The 8207-nt window shown below is 55.0% G+C and overlaps 1 non-coding gene across 1 annotated transcript; it reads left to right on the top strand.

Moving 5' to 3' along the window:
* The first annotated feature begins 6369 nt into the window (after window positions 1-6369).
* LOC144430257 (small subunit ribosomal RNA) lies at window positions 6370-8179 on the top strand. Its single transcript, XR_013479411.1, has one exon. It is a non-coding gene; the product is annotated as a small subunit ribosomal RNA (ribosomal RNA).
* Window positions 8180-8207: the final 28 nt, after the last annotated feature.

Here is an 8207-nt window from a genome sequence, read left to right as displayed (position 1 = left end):
CGAGCCGAAAAAAGTTAAAGTACAAACGTGCAAGCATACTAACCTAACCCTAGGTAAGGCATGTTAGAGCGAAAGACAGTAAACTCGAATGAGCCAAGAAAGAGCGGCGTGCGGGGCCGGTCGGAGCGCACACATCTCTCGGTGGCTGGCGGGCGAGAGAGTGCTGCGTCGCCGGCATCAGCGTCGAAAGAAGCCGAGCCGAAAAAAGTTAAAGTACAAACGTGCAAGCATACTAACCTAACCCTAGGTAAGGCATGTTAGAGCGAAAGACAGTAAACTCGAATGAGCCAAGAAAGAGCGGCGTGCGGGGCCGGTCGGAGCGCACACATCTCTCGGTGGCTGGCGGGCGAGAGAGTGCTGCGTCGCCGGCATCGGCGTCGAAAGAAGCCGAGCCGAAAAAAGTTAAAGTACAAACGTGCAAGCATACTAACCTAACCCTAGGTAAGGCATGTCAGAGCGAAAGACAGTAAACTCGAATGAGCCAAGAAAGAGCGGTGCGGGGCCGGTCGGAGCGCACCCTTTTCTCGGTGGCTGGCGGGCGAGAGAGTGCTGCGTCGCCGGCATCGGCGTCGAAAGAAGCCGAGCCGAAAAAAGTTAAAGTACAAACGTGCAAGCATACTAACCTAACCCTAGGTAAGGCATGTCAGAGCGAAAGACAGTAAACTCGAATGAGCCAAGAAAGAGCGGTGCGGGGCCGGTCGGAGCGCACCCTTTTCTCGGTGGCTGGCGGGCGAGAGAGTGCTGCGTCGCCGGCATCGGCGTCGAAAGAAGCCGAGCCGAAAAAAGTTAAAGTACAAACGTGCAAGCATACTAACCTAACCCTAGGTAAGGCATGTCAGAGCGAAAGACAGTAAACTCGAATGAGCCAAGAAAGAGCGGTGCGGGGCCGGTCGGAGCGCACCCTTTTCTCGGTGGCTGGCGGGCGAGAGAGTGCTGCGTCGCCGGCATCGGCGTCGAAAGAAGCCGAGCCGAAAAAAGTTAAAGTACAAACGTGCAAGCATACTAACCTAACCCTAGGTAAGGCATGTCTGAGCGAAAGACAGTAAACTCGAATGAGCCAAGAAAGAGCGGTGCGGGGCCGGTCGGAGCGCACCCTTTTCTCGGTGGCTGGTGGGCGAGAGAGTGCTGCGTCGCCGGCATCGGCGTCGAAAGAAGCCGAGCCGAAAAAAGTTAAAGTACAAACGTGCAAGCATACTAACCTAACCCTAGGTAAGGCATGTCAGAGCGAAAGACAGTAAACTCGAATGAGCCAAGAAAGAGCGGTGCGGGGCCGGTCGGAGCGCACCCTTTTCTCGGTGGCTGGTGGGCGAGAGAGTGCTGCGTCGCCGGCATCGGCGTCGAAAGAAGCCGAGCCGAAAAAAGTTAAAGTACAAACGTGCAAGCATACTAACCTAACCCTAGGTAAGGCATGTCAGAGCGAAAGACAGTAAACTCGAATGAGCCAAGAAAGAGCGGTGCGGGGCCGGTCGGAGCGCACCCTTTTCTCGGTGGCTGGCGGGCGAGAGAGTGCTGCGTCGCCGGCATCGGCGTCGAAAGAAGCCGAGCCGAAAAAAGTTAAAGTACAAACGTGCAAGCATACTAACCTAACCCTAGGTAAGGCATGTTAGAGCGAAAGACAGTAAACTCGAATGAGCCAAGAAAGAGCGGCGTGCGGGGCCGGTCGGAGCGCACACATCTCTCGGTGGCTGGCGGGCGAGAGAGTGCTGCGTCGCCGGCATCGGCGTCGAAAGAAGCCGAGCCGAAAAAAGTTAAAGTACAAACGTGCAAGCATACTAACCTAACCCTAGGTAAGGCATGTTAGAGCGAAAGACAGTAAACTCGAATGAGCCAAGAAAGAGCGGCGTGCGGGGCCGGTCGGAGCGCACACATCTCTCGGTGGCTGGCGGGCGAGAGAGTGCTGCGTCGCCGGCATCGGCGTCGAAAGAAGCCGAGCCGAAAAAAGTTAAAGTACAAACGTGCAAGCATACTAACCTAACCCTATATAAGGCATGTCAGAGCGAAAGACAGTAAACTCGAATGAGCCAAGAAAGAGCGGTGCGGGGCCGGTCGGAGCGCACCCTTTTCTCGGTGGCTGGCGGGCGAGAGAGTGCTGCGTCGCCGGCATCGGCGTCGAAAGAAGCCGAGCCGAAAAAAGTTAAAGTACAAACGTGCAAGCATACTAACCTAACCCTAGGTAAGGCATGTCAGAGCGAAAGACAGTAAACTCGAATGAGCCAAGAAAGAGCGGTGCGGGGCCGGTCGGAGCGCACCCTTTTCTCGGTGGCTGGCGGGCGAGAGAGTGCTGCGTCGCCGGCATCGGCGTCGAAAGAAGCCGAGCCGAAAAAAGTTAAAGTACAAACGTGCAAGCATACTAACCTAACCCTAGGTAAGGCATGTCAGAGCGAAAGACAGTAAACTCGAATGAGCCAAGAAAGAGCGGTGCGGGGCCGGTCGGAGCGCACCCTTTTCTCGGTGGCTGGCGGGCGAGAGAGTGCTGCGTCGCCGGCATCGGCGTCGAAAGAAGCCGAGCCGAAAAAAGTTAAAGTACAAACGTGCAAGCATACTAACCTAACCCTAGGTAAGGCATGTCAGAGCGAAAGACAGTAAACTCGAATGAGCCAAGAAAGAGCGGTGCGGGGCCGGTCGGAGCGCACCCTTTTCTCGGTGGCTGGTGGGCGAGAGAGTGCTGCGTCGCCGGCATCGGCGTCGAAAGAAGCCGAGCCGAAAAAAGTTAAAGTACAAACGTGCAAGCATACTAACCTAACCCTAGGTAAGGCATGTCAGAGCGAAAGACAGTAAACTCGAATGAGCCAAGAAAGAGCGGTGCGGGGCCGGTCGGAGCGCACCCTTTTCTCGGTGGCTGGCGGGCGAGAGAGTGCTGCGTCGCCGGCATCGGCGTCGAAAGAAGCCGAGCCGAAAAAAGTTAAAGTACAAACGTGCAAGCATACTAACCTAACCCTAGGTAAGGCATGTTAGAGCGAAAGACAGTAAACTCGAATGAGCCAAGAAAGAGCGGCGTGCGGGGCCGGTCGGAGCGCACACATCTCTCGGTGGCTGGCGGGCGAGAGAGTGCTGCGTCGCCGGCATCGGCGTCGAAAGAAGCCGAGCCGAAAAAAGTTAAAGTACAAACGTGCAAGCATACTAACCTAACCCTAGGTAAGGCATGTTAGAGCGAAAGACAGTAAACTCGAATAAGCCAAGAAAGAGCGGCGTGCGGGGCCGGTCGGAGCGCACACATCTCTCGGTGGCTGGCGGGCGAGAGAGTGCTGCGTCGCCGGCATCGGCGTCGAAAGAAGCCGAGCCGAAAAAAGTTAAAGTACAAACGTGCAAGCATACTAACCTAACCCTAGGTAAGGCATGTTAGAGCGAAAGACAGTAAACTCGAATGAGCCAAGAAAGAGCGGCGTGCGGGTCCTGTCGGAGCGCACACATCTCTCGGTGGCTGGCGGGCGAGAGAGTGCTGCGTCGCCGGCATCGGCGTCGAAAGAAGCCGAGCCGAAAAAAGTTAAAGTACAACCGTGCAAGCATACTAACCTAACCCTAGGTAAGGCATGTTAGAGCGAAAAACAGTAAACTCGAATGAGCCAAGAAAGAGCGGCGTGCGGGGCCGGTCGGAGCGCACACATCTCTCGGTGGCTGGCGGGCGAGAGAGTGCTGCGTCGCCGGCATCGGCGTCGAAAGAAGCAGAGCCGAAAAAAGTTAAAGTACAAACGTGCAAGCATACTAACCTAACCCTAGGTAAGGCATGTTAGAGCGAAAGACAGTAAACTCCAATGAGCCAAGAAAGAGCGGCGTGCGGGGCCGGTCGGAGCGCACACATCTCTCGGTGGCTGGCGGGCGAGAGAGTGCTGCGTCGCCGGCATCGGCGTCGGAAGAAGCAGAGCCGAAAAAAGTTAAAGTACAAACGTGCAAGCATACTTACCTAACCCTAGGTAGGGCATGTTAGAGCGAAAGACAGTAAACTCCAATGAGCCAAGAAAGAGCGGCGTGCGGGGCCGGTCGGAGCGCACACATCTCTCGGTGGCTGGCGGGCGAGAGAGTGCTGCGTCACCGGCATCGGCGTCGAAAGAAGCCGAGCCGAAAAAAGTTAAAGTACAAACGTGCAAGCATACTAACCTAACCCTAGGTAAGGCATGTTAGAGCGAAAAACAGTAAACTCGAATGAGCCAAGAAAGAGCGGCGTGCGGGGCCGGTCGGAGCGCACACATCTCTCGGTGGCTGGCGGGCGAGAGAGTGCTGCGTCGCCGGCATCGGCGTCGAAAGAAGCAGAGCCGAAAAAAGTTAAAGTACAAACGTGCAAGCATACTAACCTAACCCTAGGTAAGGCATGTTAGAGCGAAAGACAGTAAACTCGAATGAGCCAAGAAAGAGCGGCGTGCGGGGCCGGTCGGAGCGCACACATCTCTCGGTGGCTGGCGGGCGAGGGAGTGCTGCGTCGCCGGCATCGGCGTCGAAAGAAGCCGAGCCGAAAAAAGTTAAAGTACAAACGTGCAAGCATACTAACCTAACCCTAGGTAAGGCATGTCAGAGCGAAAGACAGTAAACTCGAAAGAGCCAAGAAAGAGCGGTGCGGGGCCGGTCGGAGCGCACCCTTTCCTCGGTGGCTGGCGGGCGAGAGAGTGCTGCGTCGCCGGCATCGGCGTCGAAAGAAGCCGAGCCGAAAAAAGTTAAAGTACAAACGTGCAAGCATACTAACCTAACCCTAGGTAAGGCATGTCAGAGCGAAAGACAGTAAACTCGAATGAGCCAAGAAAGAGCGGTGCGGGGCCGGTCGGAGCGCACACTTTTCTCGGTGGCTGGCGGGCGGGAGAGTGCTGCGTCGCCGGCATCGGCGTCGAAAGAAGCCGAGCCGAAAAAAGTTAAAGTACAAATGTGCAAGCATACTAACCTAACCCTAGGTAAGGCATGTTAGAGCGAAAGACAGTAAACTCGAATGAGCCAAGAAAGAGCGGCGTGCGGGGCCGGTCGGAGCGCACACATCTCTCGGTGGCTGGCGGGCGAGAGAGTGCTGCGTCGCCGGCATCGGCGTCGAAAGAAGCCGAGCCGAAAAAAGGTAAAGTACAAACGTGCAAGCATACTAACCTAACCCTAGGTAAGGCATGTTAGAGCGAAAGACAGTAAACTCGAATGAGCCAAGAAAGAGCGGCGTGCGGGGCCGGTCGGAGCGCACACATCTCTCGGTGGCTGGCGGGCGAGAGAGTGCTGCATCGCCGGCATCGGCGTCGAAAGAAGCAGAGCCGAAAAAAGTTAAAGTTCAAACGTGCAAGCATACTAACCTAACCCTAGGTAAGGCATGTTAGAGCGAAAGACAGTAAACTCGAATGAGCCAAGAAAGAGCGGCGTGCGGGGCCGGTCGGAGCGCACACATCTCTCGGTGGCTGGCGGGCGAGAGAGTGCTGCGTCGCCGGCATCGGCGTCGAAAGAAGCCGAGCCGAAAAAAGTTAAGTACAAACGTGCAAGCATACTAACCTAACCCTAGGTAAGGCATGTTAGAGCGAAAGACAGTAAACTCGAATGAGCCAAGAAAGAGTGGCGTGCGGGGCCGGTCGGAGCGCACACATCTCTCGGTGGCTGGCGGGCGAGAGAGTGCTGCGTCGCCGGCATTGGCGTCGAAAGAAGCCGAGCCGAAAAAAGTTAAAGTACAAACGTGCAAGCATACTAACCTAACCCTAGGTAAGGCATGTCAGAGCGAAAGACAGTAAACTCGAATGAGCCAAGAAATAGCGGTGCGGGGCCGGTCGGAGCGCACCCTTTTCTCGGTGGCTGGCGGGCGAGAGAGTGCTGCGTCGCCGGCATCGGCGTCGAAAGAAGCCGAGCCGAAAAAAGTTAAAGTACAAACGTGCAAGCATACCAAACTAACCCTAGGTAAGGCATGTCAGAGCGAAAGACATTAAACTCGAATGAGCCAAGAAAGAGCGGTGCGGGGCCGGTCGGAGCGCACCCTTTTCTCGGTGGCTGGCGGGCGAGAGAGTGCTGCGTCGCCGGCATCGGCGTCGAAAGAAGCCGAGCCGAAAAAGGTTAAAGTACAAACGCGATGCTAATGAGCGAGCCGTTGTCTCGACTAATATGTAGGGGGCGTTCGATCGAGCGTCTGGCTTGAGCGCTTGTCGGCCTAGCAGAACGGTCGCATTGTTATGCCCGTGTTTTAGGCACCGCTGCAGGCGGCCGGCAGAGCTCTTGTTTGTGCAAAACTGAATGGATCGAGCCCGAGAGAGGGCGAGCAAAGAAAAAACGCAAATCGCTCCGCCTGGCACTGCCGGCGAGAGCGTGGACGTCGCGGCCAGCGACTGTCGAAGCTGAGTACGGCCGCAGGCGATCGCCTCGGTCTTAAACGAATGCGACGAGCACGCGCCGGGCGGCCCAGCAAGGGCCGAGCGCAGCTGTCGCAGCTATCTGGTTGATCCTGCCAGTAGTGATATGCTTGTCTCAAAGATTAAGCCATGCAGGTGCAAGTACGAGTTCTCGTAAAGCGAAACTGCGAATGGCTCATTAAATCAGTCTTGGTTTATTTGGTCTCGTAAGCGAAGTGGATAACTGTGGTAATTCTAGAGCTAATACATGCATTAAGCGCCGACTTCGGGAGGCGCGCTTTTATCAGATCAAAACCGACCGGGTTCGTCCTGTGACGTTTGATGACTCTGGATAACCACGCGGATCGTACGGTCTCTGCACCGACGACGTATCATTCAAGTGTCTGCCCTATCAACTGTCGAAGGTACGCTACGTGCCTACCTTTGTGATAACGGGTAACGGGGAATCAGGGTTCGATTCCGGAGAGGGAGCCTGAGAAACGGCTACCACATCCAAGGAAGGCAGCAGGCGCGCAAATTACCCATTCCCGACACGGGGAGGTAGTGACGAAAAATAACAATACAGGACTCTAACGAGGCCCTGTAATTGGAATGAGTACATCCTAAAACTCTTAACGAGTATCCATTGGAGGGCAAGTCTGGTGCCAGCAGCCGCGGTAATTCCAGCTCCAACAGTGTATGCTAAAGTTGTTGCGGTTGAAAAGCTCGTAGTTGGATTTTGGGCGAGCGCCGCCGGTCCGTCGCAAGGCGTGTCACTGGTTGCGTTCGCCTCACCTTCGGTTCTCCGTCGGTGCTCTTGACTGAGTGTCGGCGGTGGCCGATAAGTTTACTTTGAAAAAATTAGAGTGTTCAAAGCAGGCTGTTCGCCTGCATAGTGTTGCATGGAATAATGGAATAGGACCTCGGTTCTATTTTGTTGGTTTTCGGAGCACGAGGTAATGATTAAGAGGGACAGACGGGGGCGTCCGTACTCTGCCGTTAGAGGTGAAATTCTTGGATCGGCGGAAGACGAACTACTGCGAAAGCATTCGCCAAGAATGTTTTCTTTAATCAGGAGCGAAAGTCAGAGGTTCGAAGACGATCAGATACCGTCCTAGTTCTGACTATAAACGATGCCAACTAGCGATCGGGAGGCGTTACCATGACGACCTTTCCGGCAGCTTCCGGGAAACCAAAGTCTTTGGGTTCCGGGGGAAGTATGGTTGCAAAGCTGAAACTTAAAGGAATTGACGGAAGGGCACCACCAGGAGTGGAGCCTGCGGCTTAATTTGACTCAACACGGGGAAACTCACCCGGCCCGGACACAGGTAGGATTGACAGATTGAGAGCTCTTTCTTGATTCTGTGGGTGGTGGTGCATGGCCGTTCTTAGTTGGTGGAGCGATTTGTCTGGTTAATTCCAATAACGAACGAGACTCTGGCATGCTAAATAGTTACGCGACCTTCTCGGTCTGCGTCTAACTTCTTAGAGGGACTAGTGGCGTTTAGCCACACGAGATTGAGCAATAACAGGTCTGTGATGCCCTTAGATGTCCGGGGCCGCACGCGCGCTACACTGAGTGAAGCAGCGAGTGTCTAACCTAGGCCGAAAGGTCCGGGTAACCCGTTGAACCTCATTCGTGATTGGGATAGGGACTTGCAATTGTTTCCCTTGAACGAGGAATTCCCAGTAAGCGCAAGTCATCAACTTGCGTTGATTACGTCCCTGCCCTTTGTACACACCGCCCGTCGCTACTACCGATTGAATGGTTTAGTGAGATCCTTGGATCGGCCCCGTCGCGGCTGGCAACGGCCGCGTCGGCGTGTCGAGAAGACGATCAAACTTGATCATTTAGAGGAAGTAAAAGTCGTAACAAGGTTTCCGTAGGTGAACCTGCGGAAGGATCATTACCGAAAGTGGTGGTAGGCCCCGGCCGAC

This window comes from Styela clava, chromosome 11 (assembly GCF_964204865.1).
Source record: "Styela clava chromosome 11, kaStyClav1.hap1.2, whole genome shotgun sequence".
In the NCBI taxonomy this organism is placed as follows: domain Eukaryota; kingdom Metazoa; phylum Chordata; class Ascidiacea; order Stolidobranchia; family Styelidae; genus Styela; species Styela clava.
The sequence above is the reverse complement of the archived record's forward strand: the minus strand, read 5'-3'. Positions and strand labels throughout refer to the sequence as shown.